The sequence below is a fragment of the Oreochromis niloticus genome, linkage group LG2, assembly GCF_001858045.2.
Source record: "Oreochromis niloticus isolate F11D_XX linkage group LG2, O_niloticus_UMD_NMBU, whole genome shotgun sequence".
In the NCBI taxonomy this organism is placed as follows: Eukaryota; Metazoa; Chordata; class Actinopteri; order Cichliformes; family Cichlidae; genus Oreochromis; species Oreochromis niloticus.
The window spans coordinates 5,694,962-5,705,970 of NC_031966.2; positions in this window are offsets into that span (position 1 = coordinate 5,694,962).

Here is an 11,009-nt window from a genome sequence, read left to right on the forward strand (position 1 = left end):
TGCTTTGAGGACTGAGTTTATAAGTAGGACTGTTAATACAAATAGTACCTGGGACAGTAGGAGGAAGGCTTTGGGAAAGTTTCTTTACGAAAGAGCAAAGGACTCGGATTTCTACTATTAAAGAAATAGATGCCCCAACAAGGTTCTTTTTTAAGTTGGAGAAAAGGCTTCGAGAGTCACACCAAATGTTGCACCTAAGGCTTCCAAATGGGACGGTGACATCTGACTCAGTAGAAATGAGGAAGCTCGCCATTGACTTTTATGCCAGCCTCTTTAGTGCTGACACATGTGACCCTGAATGTGTGACGAAGATGCTGGTGGGATGAGGCTGACTCGGCTGTGTTGGAGTCTGCTATTTCTTTTGAGGAGATGTCTTCAGCGGTTCAACAACTCAACGGTGGTCGGTCATCAGGAGTTGATGGTCTTCCTGTGGAATTTTACCAGAAATTCTGGTTGCTGCTAGGAGAGGATGTTCATGAGGTTTTCACATTCTGTATGACCACTGGGATCTTGCCAACAAGTTGCACGAGGGCAGTTTTTACTTTACTGCCAAAGAAAGGGGACCTGGGCTTGCTCAAAAATTGGAGGCCTGTCTCTTTGCTTTGTGCGGACTACAAGATTCTTGCAAAATGTCTTTCTAACATTTTGAAAGGACTATTATGGACAACTTGTTTTTGATTCGAGACATTATTGATCTGGCAAAGCTCAAGGACTTGGATGTGGGGGTTTTGTCTCTGGATCAAGAAAAAGCTTTTGATAGAGTTGATCACCACTATTTGTTTCAAACTTTAGAACATTTTAATTTCTTGGATTAAATTGTTGTATTCAAACGCTGCTGTCATGTTAAAGGTGGGGGAGGGTTAAGTCGGCCTCTTTCTGGTATGTTGTATACGCTGGCCATTGAACCCCTTTTACACCATCTTAGACAGGGACTCTCAGGTTTTACCTTTGAAGAAGCAGGGAGTCCAGTACAATTGTCAGCTTATGCTGATGATGTTACAGTTTTTATAACCAGTCAAAGTGATATTAAAACACTCAGACAGACACTGGACTTATATGAGCGAGCACCCTCCACGAAGGTTAACTGGTCAAAGTGTGAAGGTTTCATTTTGGGAGGGTGGGTTGATGAAGAGGAGCCAGTGTTACCGGCAGAATTACAGTGGAACAGGGAGGGACTGAAATGTTTGGGAGTGTTTTTGGAAACTGATGCTTTTCGGGGGAAGAACTGGGAGGGTGTTGTTGAAAAAATTGCTGCCCGGTTGTCTCGATGGACTTGGGACTTGTTAACAACTTGGCCGCTTCTGTACTCTGGCACCGTGCAACTGTTGTTGAGCCTCCAGCCTCTCTTCTCAAGGAGATACAAAAAAGACTGGTTAATTTCTTTTGGGGAGGGTTTCACTGGATCAGGTCTGCTGTGCTGTGTCAGAGGGGGTTCAGGGTTTGATTGACCTTCGCAGCCGTATCACAGCGTTCCGTCTTCAGACAGCACAGCGTTATCTTTATCAAAGACAACAACCACCCATCTACGCTGCTTCACAGACTTAACTGGCATGGACCTTTCGCAGACCTCTGTTTTTTACCAGTCTGTTTTGACTGCTTGGAAGACTGTTTTTAAAGTGCAGAGAGACTGTTCTCAATTTTATGGTGATGTTGGTGAGGAGCCTCGTTTTTAAAATCCCTTGGTGCCAAGTAGGATGCTTAGCACTGCTAGTGTGCAGAGGTTCCTCGTAAATGCTGGTCTTACCAAGCTGGCGGGCCTGAGGACAGCAGGGCAGTGGAAAACGGCTGCCAAGTTGGCTCAGGAGACTGGGATCAGGTCTCTGCGCTTTCTGGAGAAGCTGGTGGAAGAAGTCATGGGTGTTCTTCCTGGACTTGTAAGGGCTGCCCTGGGGACTCGCTCTGCAGGTGGTCAACCAAGTTCAGCTGACTTTCCTTCACTGTCTGTTTGTGCCACAGTTGGGGAGCAGGATGAGGAGGGAGGCTCTCTTCTTTCCTTTGTGTGAATGTGTGTGTGAAAGTGTGTGAATGTGTGTGTGAATGGGTAAATGACTGGATATGTAAAGCGCTTTGGGGTCCTTAGGGACCATAAAAGCGCTATATAAATACAGGCCATTTACCATTTACCATTCGTGGCGATCGTGGCTCAAGAGTTGGGAGTTAGGGTGGAGTTCCCTTGGAATCGGAAGGTTGCCGGTTCGAGCCCCGGCTTGGACAGTCTCGGTCGTTGTGTCCTTGTGTCTGACCACCACCGTTGCCTACTGGTGGTGGTCAGAGGGCCCGGTGGCGCCAGTGTCCGGCAGCCTCGCCTCTGTCAGTGCGCCCCAGGGTGGCTGTGGCTACAATGTAGCTTGCCATCACCAGTGTGTGAATGGGTGGATGACTGGATATGTAAAGCGCTTTGGTGTCCTTAGGGACTATTAAAAGCGCTATATAAATACAGGCCATTTACCTTTCGAACACCTGTTCTGGGTGACCTGTCAGCGGTTTCGAAGAAGGCTATATATGAGGTGGCTGTAAAGGTGCTGAACAGGGGATTGTTGGCTGGTGTTCTGGAGTCGAAGTGGTCAGGTGTGTTGGCTCCGGGGTCATCTCCGAGGGTAGCTGGAGGTCCCTGTACAAACCTCCCATAGAGAAACGCAGTGCGGATCTCCAGTGGAGAATAGTGCTTGGGGCCGTGGCTACGAACAGACACGTGGCACATATGGAAAAAAAGGCCACATATGGCTGGCCTTTTTAAACTTTTTAAAACTTCTAACCATTTGAAAAGGTATCAACCATCATCAACACGCAGAGCTTGAATAACTGAATACATTAACTATTAATCACACAAATAACAGTAAAATCATGGAAACATTGTTTTCATGTTAAACCTGGAATCCCTCCTGTTTGACACATGGTCTCTCCCATGAATCAACTCACTAGAATTAGGAGAAGAAAAGAAAAAGATTAGCAATATAATTTCTCAACCGACATCAGAAATTCTCCTCTGGAGCTTCACTCCAGGCCTGTAAAACTTCCATGAAGTTGGAATACATCACGGATCAGTTGGCTGTGGTCGCGAGGTCTCAGAATCTGCTCTGTGAGCAAAAGAGTGACAAGATCTCGGATTCGAAGGTAAATAACATCATGGAAAAACTCGCAGCTATCCAACGGATGATGGAGGGACCAGTGTCGGAGTGCTAAAAGAAACAGATCGAAATTCTCATGAGTTGGTTGGAAGACAATTGCTATCATAATCTGGCTACCCTCCGGCGCCAGCTGCGGGCTCAAGGCTGGAGCCGATCAAAACAATCCCTGATAACGACTATGTTGAGACTGTTCCTTCCCATCCCATGCAAGGCCACCTGGGTTGGCTGGTAGACTGTTTACTTAGCCTGGCAGGGCGAAGGACACTGTCTCAGCTGAACTCTGGACACGCACACACATACATATACTGATACTGATAAGCACTCACCGACGCATCACCCTCCCTACCCCGGATCCAACGCCACCTCCAACGCTTACCTCCCCTCTGATGTGGACATCGGGTCAGCTGGAGGCGCAGTCGAACAATTGCAGCGGTCCCAGATCAGATGTACACACTGGAACTCTTTCCCATGTTGCTCGTCTGTGTTTTATTGTGCTATGGTGTGTTGATATCTGTCCATTCCTGTATTATCCTTTTGTGTTACACATTTCGATGTTTTTCCTCGCTACCTAGCCTGACCTGTCTTCCCAATGTGATGTTGTGTAATGTATGTACGGTCGGCAAGGTCTGTCATCTCGGTTGCGGGCAAAAGACCTGCAACTGACAAATAAAGGCTATCTCATCTCATCATCAACTGTTAGAGAATAAAATCAGTATTAATGTCATGTTAAGTGTGTCTAACTCTTGGCTCTGCCTGGAGCCATCGGCCACACCACAATTACCTAGATAACAAAATCTGTGAGTTAATACAAACTTGCAAACAACTGTAGGGTAAGCAATAAGGCATCCAACACCACAGGCACAAGTGTGCCATGTGCAGTTTATTTCCCCAGATCATTAAAACATTACCGTGTCCATAATTTGCCTAAATCATGAATCATCCCATGTGTTTAATCAAACTACTGTAACCAGTGACTTTTCTTAAGCAAGGTCACTCACTTGTTTTCACACTATGAGCTCAACAGTGATATGATAATGAGCCCAACACTAAGATGTTCTGTGTTCACTGCACATCCTGCTTCATCTTCACTCATGTCTGTCTGTGTCTGTGCCGAATCCCCACAAAAACCCTCAGAAACAAACATTAGCAGTGGAGCGTCCGGAGGTCAGGTCTGGATCAACACATTCCACAGGTGCTGTGGAATGTGTCCTCCTTTTCTGTGGAAGACGTGAAACTGGTCTCAACACATTATGTGTTTCACATTGAATACACATTTCCCCACTGTAGCATTTCCAACAATACACTGTGATACTGTAACCAACGGGCAGCCAATAAAACAGCTTCCTTCACACAAAATCAATAACGCAGAAAAGTGGCAGCTAAAGGGTTAAATCTGCAGGGCCACACGCGCTCATGTGAACCTACAGTCTCCCCTCCTCTGGTCTCCGTCGTCCTCCTGCTCCTGCAAAACAAGCAAACAAACCACATACATCCACCCTTTGTTTTTTAGGCATGAGAAGTGACTAATCCTAAAAAAAAAAAAAAAACTCAAATCAGCCAAAACTGCAGTCCACATCATCAGTCCAGTCACATGCATTTGAACCAGTCATTGCTGATAGTAGAAAACCGCGCATGCAATATTACGTCATTCCAAAAATAAAAACAATTCTTATTGCTTTGGAATGCACTGAATCGCTACAATCCTTTTAAACACAGGACTTACCATCTAATATGGTCAGCGTCCTAGGTAGATGTACTTCTCCTATGCCATTGTGATTTGGAGAAGCTTACCGGTATTTTGTAGCGCTTTTACTTCCAGTCTGCTTAAAGAGACCTGATTATTAAATCATCAACACACAAATATCACCCCCAGGGGGATGATACCTGGCAGTTTTGTTCCCTAAGTGCACTGTTACAAAAACACATATTAGACATGTGTGGTATCAGACATGGCCTAAGTGTAAAAAAACAAAACAAAACAAAAACACAAAATCCTGACTTAAGAGTCACTAACTTTGTTCATTCTCCCCACATCATATTTACTGGTTGCCCGCAAGTGCCACAATTCTGGAAAGTCTGGTGCCAACCAACATAGATCCACCTGCTAAATACACAGAAATGTCCCCCCTTTTTATTAGCAGCTGCACAGTTCCATTAAACCCTTCCTAAACACTTCATAGCAATGTTTTATCACTGAAATGTGAATTTCTTCCCCAGGTCTGTGCTTCTTTCACTTATTTTTCATTTTCACAGACCCAATCATTTCATTTAGCCTTTCTCCTTTTTTCCTCCAAAAGTAAACGTGTAACATGTCATCATGTATTTCACAAAACAAGTTTGTTCTCAGTAATCAGAGTATATCTGGATGCAAGCTTCACCCATACATCAGAAACAGGAAACTCAACCCTCTGATACATCTTATTCACTTGTTTTATAATCCAGTCATCTTTCCCTGATCTAGTAACAATCAACTAATTTGCATATCAGCTCATAACCCACTAAGCTGTCAGGACAACAGAGATGCATGTTCAAATATCATCACAAAGAGAATTTCCTTCATACAGTAAATGTCTTCCTTTTATATTTTATTTTCCCTTGCTGTAAGAGCTCTGTAACAACACAATTTCTCATCCGTGGGATAATAAAGGTTTATTCAATTACCCTAGGATTAGTTATAGCCAATGTTCCTCTAAGCTGCGCACGTGCGCGATTGCGCACTGCTGGCACGGTCTCTGTGCACAGAAAATCTGTGTTGCGCACAAAAAAAGATCTAACCTGAATTGAAATTAAAATTAATACTTTAACAATTCTGTTTTGCAGTGTTAGTCAGTGAGTGACTGGCTGCTCCCATATGGGATCAGAACGATGCCACCCAGTGGCGGTCCTAGCCTGTTTGGTGCCCTGGGCTCCCTCTGGCGCCCCCCCTCCGCCGACACACACACACATAAACATATTAAGGATTGTACATTAACGGAACCATACTGAATTTCACCAGAGAAACATACACACACACACACACACACACATGAAGAGAGAGTATGCATAGTATGCAAACGGCTACTGGTCAAAGACTGTCAGACTGCGGCGGTCAGAGACGGCGGCGATCAGAGACTGTCAGACTGCGGCGGTCAAAGACGGCGACGGTTAGAGATGGCGGCGGACAGAGACTGTCGAAGACGGTGGCGGTCAGAGACGGCGACGGACACAGACGGCGGCCGAAGACGGTGGCGGTTAGAGATGGCGGCGGACAGAGACTGTCAAAGACGGCGGCGGTCAGAGACTGTAAGACTGCGGCGGTCAGAGACGGCGGCGGTCAGAGACGGCAGCGGTCAGCGGTGCAGGACAGGACAAAATTTGAATTTCAGTGCTTTGTGATTTGTCTCCCTCTCTCTCTCTCTCTCTCTCTCTGTGTCACACAATCACACACACACAGACACACAGACAGACACACAGACACCAGACACACAGACACAGACACACAGACAGACACACAGACACACACACAGACACCAGACACACAGACAGACACACAGACACAGACACACAGACACAGACACACAGACACACACACAGACACACAGACACACACAGACACACACACAGACACAGACACACAGACACACACACGCACAGACACACTAAGTTGGCCTGCAGGGCAAAATTTGAATTTCAGTGCTCTGTGTTTTGTCTCCCTCCGGTGGCCCACTGCAGGCATGACGAGGTTTAAAGGATAGGATAGGTTTAGGGGTATAGCAAGTAGTCGACCGAATAAATTGGAATAAGCTGATCGGCTTTTCTCCCACAGATGGTTCATGCATACAATTGCACGCGCCATGAAACAACGGGTTACTCACCATTCTTTCTGCTTTTTGGTCGACATCCACGAATGCCCGTAGACCTCCTGTTCAAGTTGGTTACTGATGGAGAACCACAAACTGCAAGAGGTTATGCTGAGAAATGGAAAGAACGAATGACTGAAGCTTACAGGATTGCATCTGAAAACAGCCAAAAGTCAAGTGATCGTGGGAAGAAACACTATGACCGGCACTTGAAAGGAGTGGTACTCCAACCTGGTGACAGAGTACTAGTTCGGAACCTGACTGAGAGGGGTGGTCCTGGCAAGTTAAGGTCCTACTGGGAGAACACCATTTATGTGGTGAAGGAACAGATCAATGACAGCCCAGTCTACAGAGTGGCCTCAGAGGCAAATGGGAAAGAGTGCGTGTTCTGCATCGCAATCTATTGCATCTTGTCAATGAGCTTCCTGTGGACTTGCCTGCTGTAAATGAGGGGGACAGGTCATCTGCTGTCAAGAAAAAGAACCAAAACCAGCTCAAAGAGAGACAGAGTTTCAACCTCACTCTGACACAAGCTCTGATGATGATGAGAGTTCAATGTATTATGAGTTGAGGTATGATTTGAGGAGTGGGAACAAAGAGGGTGCTCTACATACCTCTAACCATACTGTTGGACCCTCAAGGGAACAGCTGAGTTCAGCAGAGTTGTCAACTGTGGAGCACCTCAGCCGACAGAAGCAACAGTATTGGGGGAACGAACAGCAAGAGATGAATTGAGGGAAACAGGAATGGAACAAGATGGTGGACACCAAGCACTGAACTTGACAATGACAAGGGAGAGGAGGAACATGAGATGGTACGGGAATCAGGAGTCACTGAAGTGCCTTTCACAGTCAACGGAGGAGAAGTTGGGCTGCCGCTTTCAGAAAGGGCACGGCATACACCCAATGTGACCCGCCGACAAATGAATCAGTTCTAAGAAGGTCTACTAGAGAACGACGACCTGCTACACATTTCACATATGACACCCTTGGCCAACCCTCTCTCCGGTTGCATCCATCAGTCAGTTGTGCTGAAGTGCACGAGTCACCAAACACAACACACTACACCATGCCACCATATCCCCTGTTACCTTACTTCCCCTAGTGCCATATCGCATTCCAACATCTCACTGTGCACACCTTCCCTGTATATTATAACTGTTAGTACACAAGGAATGTGGATATGTGGGAAGGGGATGTGATTGAATTGTTTGAATAATGAGTATAATGAGTTTTATAGGGTAAAGGTTAAATGTCAGGAGCCATTTTCTTTTTGTTGGGAGTGTGTGACGCCCACAAGTGTATGGTCACAATTATAATTTTTTTGTGGATTGTTTTTGATGTAAAGACCTGATTTTATGGTGGTATGGCACTTATCATTTAGAGTTATGGACAATGTAAAACAGCATGCGAGGAAGATGCTGACCTGGTTTCTGATCAGACAGAAAAGCCAGAAATGTTCCCTCTGTGGTTTCCGTGTGTGTATGGGTTCAAATATCTACTTCCTCCACATAAGGAACGCTGCAGCTTCATCTGCACGTCTGTGGGATTAAAACTTCCCAAAATAACTGAGGAATGAACCGCTCCCTCATCCTAAACCGGGCTCTGAGGAGGGGAAATCAGGTAAATGTTCTCAGGCTGAGGTTTCAGTCTATCTGACTAACCTGAGGACATCTGGTATTTAGGAGAGAAGCATCCTCCTCCTCCTCCTCCTCCTCCTCCTGACGTTCAGCCTGATGGGAACAGCTGAGCAGCTCTGACTCCCGGCCTCCCTCCCTCTGCTCCACCCTCACAGCAGCTGAGGCTGCTCAGCCCCACAGGAGGAGGCCAGGAGAGAGTCTGTGGTGCTCAAACGTTCAAGCTGCTGTTATCTGCAAAACTACTGGAGCTCAGCTTCCTGTCTATGACCTGAGAGCCAATCAGGAGGCTCAGAGATGCTTTCAAATGATTCTGACCCAAAAGTGCGGGAATCAAGAAATGCTGCTGCAGCTTTAGTCCGGCCGAGCAAACGCCACAGACGTGACCCGCACTCCCTGAGCCGTATCCATAGCAACAAGCATCGTCAGGTGAAGGTGAATGCAGGAGGAGGTTATTCTGTCCTGACCCATTTCACTCCTACGTAAAACTCTGGATTCAAAGCACAACGAAATTTAAATCCGCTCATAGGCAAAGCAGAAACTGCCGCTGTCCTTCGCCCCTCTCCCAGCTCCTCCTCCTCCTGCTGAGTCTTGTTCTTCCTCGGCCTCGGAGACGTGTCACATTCACATCACATTACTCAGTCTGAGATGATGAGAGTGCCGTGTACCCGTCAGCTCTGCTGCAGGTGAAGAGGGTTCACACACACACACACACACACACACGTTACAGTTAGCTTGAGAGAGCTCACACCCTGCATGTATGCAGCATCACTCTGAGGTTCATGGGAAATGAGCGCTTCACCGTACAGCAGCCATGAAATCGTCCTTCATCTTAAAACAGCTTTGTGTCATCGCCGCACACCGAACGTCGTCCAAACGTTCAGGCTGTTTGAGGTGACACGCCGTCAGAGCTACATGGCGTTACAGACGCCATCTTTGAAGAGCGTTCTTGGATGATTCTTGGAGATCACTGCAGACCAGTAAACCTTCATTATTAAAGCTAAAGTCAGTAAACTTCATTTGCTGCTCCTGAAGCTTCGCTCCTGTGTACGCTGCACAGGAAGCGGAAGCAGGAAACGTCACAGGAGAAACTTTACACTTCCAGTCGTAAACAGGATAAAGTGGCAGGATTAACACTGAGACTGTAAACAGCTGATCCCGGGAGGCTCTTCCATCCATCCTCTCATCGACACCAGCTGCAGTTTCCACCCCTAAAGCCAGGGTTCGGGGGCAGCCCCGCTCCCACGGCATGATTGCCAGGTAGTTGGAGGGCACGTAGCCTCTCTGACCTCTGACCTCCACCAGGCTCCACTCGGGGCTCCCTCGTTTGTCGTGAGGCTCCAGGACACGAACGGGTTCTCCGGCCCGAAGGAAACTTCGTGTTTGGATCTGGCCGTGAAGTCGTAGGCGCCCACAACCTGGAAACATTAAAAAAAAGCAGCATTTAACGGTCTCCGCCTCCACACCGTCCTGGCTGTCAGGAGGACAAACATCATCAGCGTTACAGAGTCAATCTGTGATTAAGCTCCACTCAGTCGCTCCTTCATACCTGCAGACTGCACACAGGAAACAGAGGCAGGAAGCGACAGCGTCTTCCCTGACGGCGTTTAAATGGTCAGAACGACACTGCGAGTCGCAGATGTTCCAGCTGCAGAGGCTGATATAGCAGCATTACACACATCAGTGTGTCATCAGCCACACACACACACACACACACACACACTCTCGGCTGTAAACACCAGCGTGGGGTCGTTACTACCACCCGACCCGGCTTTTTCTAACGAACCGTGCTCAACAGCAGCGGCGCTGCGACTGTAACATCAACGACCACGACAGCGTCTGCAGACGACACGCCTTCACTTCAGCACGAGGACGAGGAGAGATGCTGAGGAGACTTCTGCTGCACACACTGCAGCTCGACGCTTATTTGCACTGAATTACGCTCAGAGAAGTGCGACGCATCAACACGAAGACAAGAAGAAGTACTCCGAGCACACGTCGTCACGTGTAAGACGAGGGTAGCACAGAACACATCTTCTTCCACCGTTAAGAAACAATCAGCTGATGATGGTATAAAAACCGTAGGTTTGAGAGACAGAAGGACAGCGTGTGAGGACAGGTGGACACAGGCCTGCTGCTGGAGACGTGTGCATGCACTGCACAAAGCAGATCTTTCCATGAACGCTCACAGAATACCACGGGCTGTGGGTGGAACAGGATTGCATCTGTCATTCTTACTGATCACTACAAACGTGTGCAAACACTGAATGAAAACGTGAAGCTTCCTTGGATGCTGTGTTGGAGCATCAGCAGCGTGTCGTAGGAGCCCACAGCGTGTGACCGAGTCAGATCCACGTGAAGGCTGTTACTGGGTGGGCCAAACACTGTAAACACTGACAGCTGCCT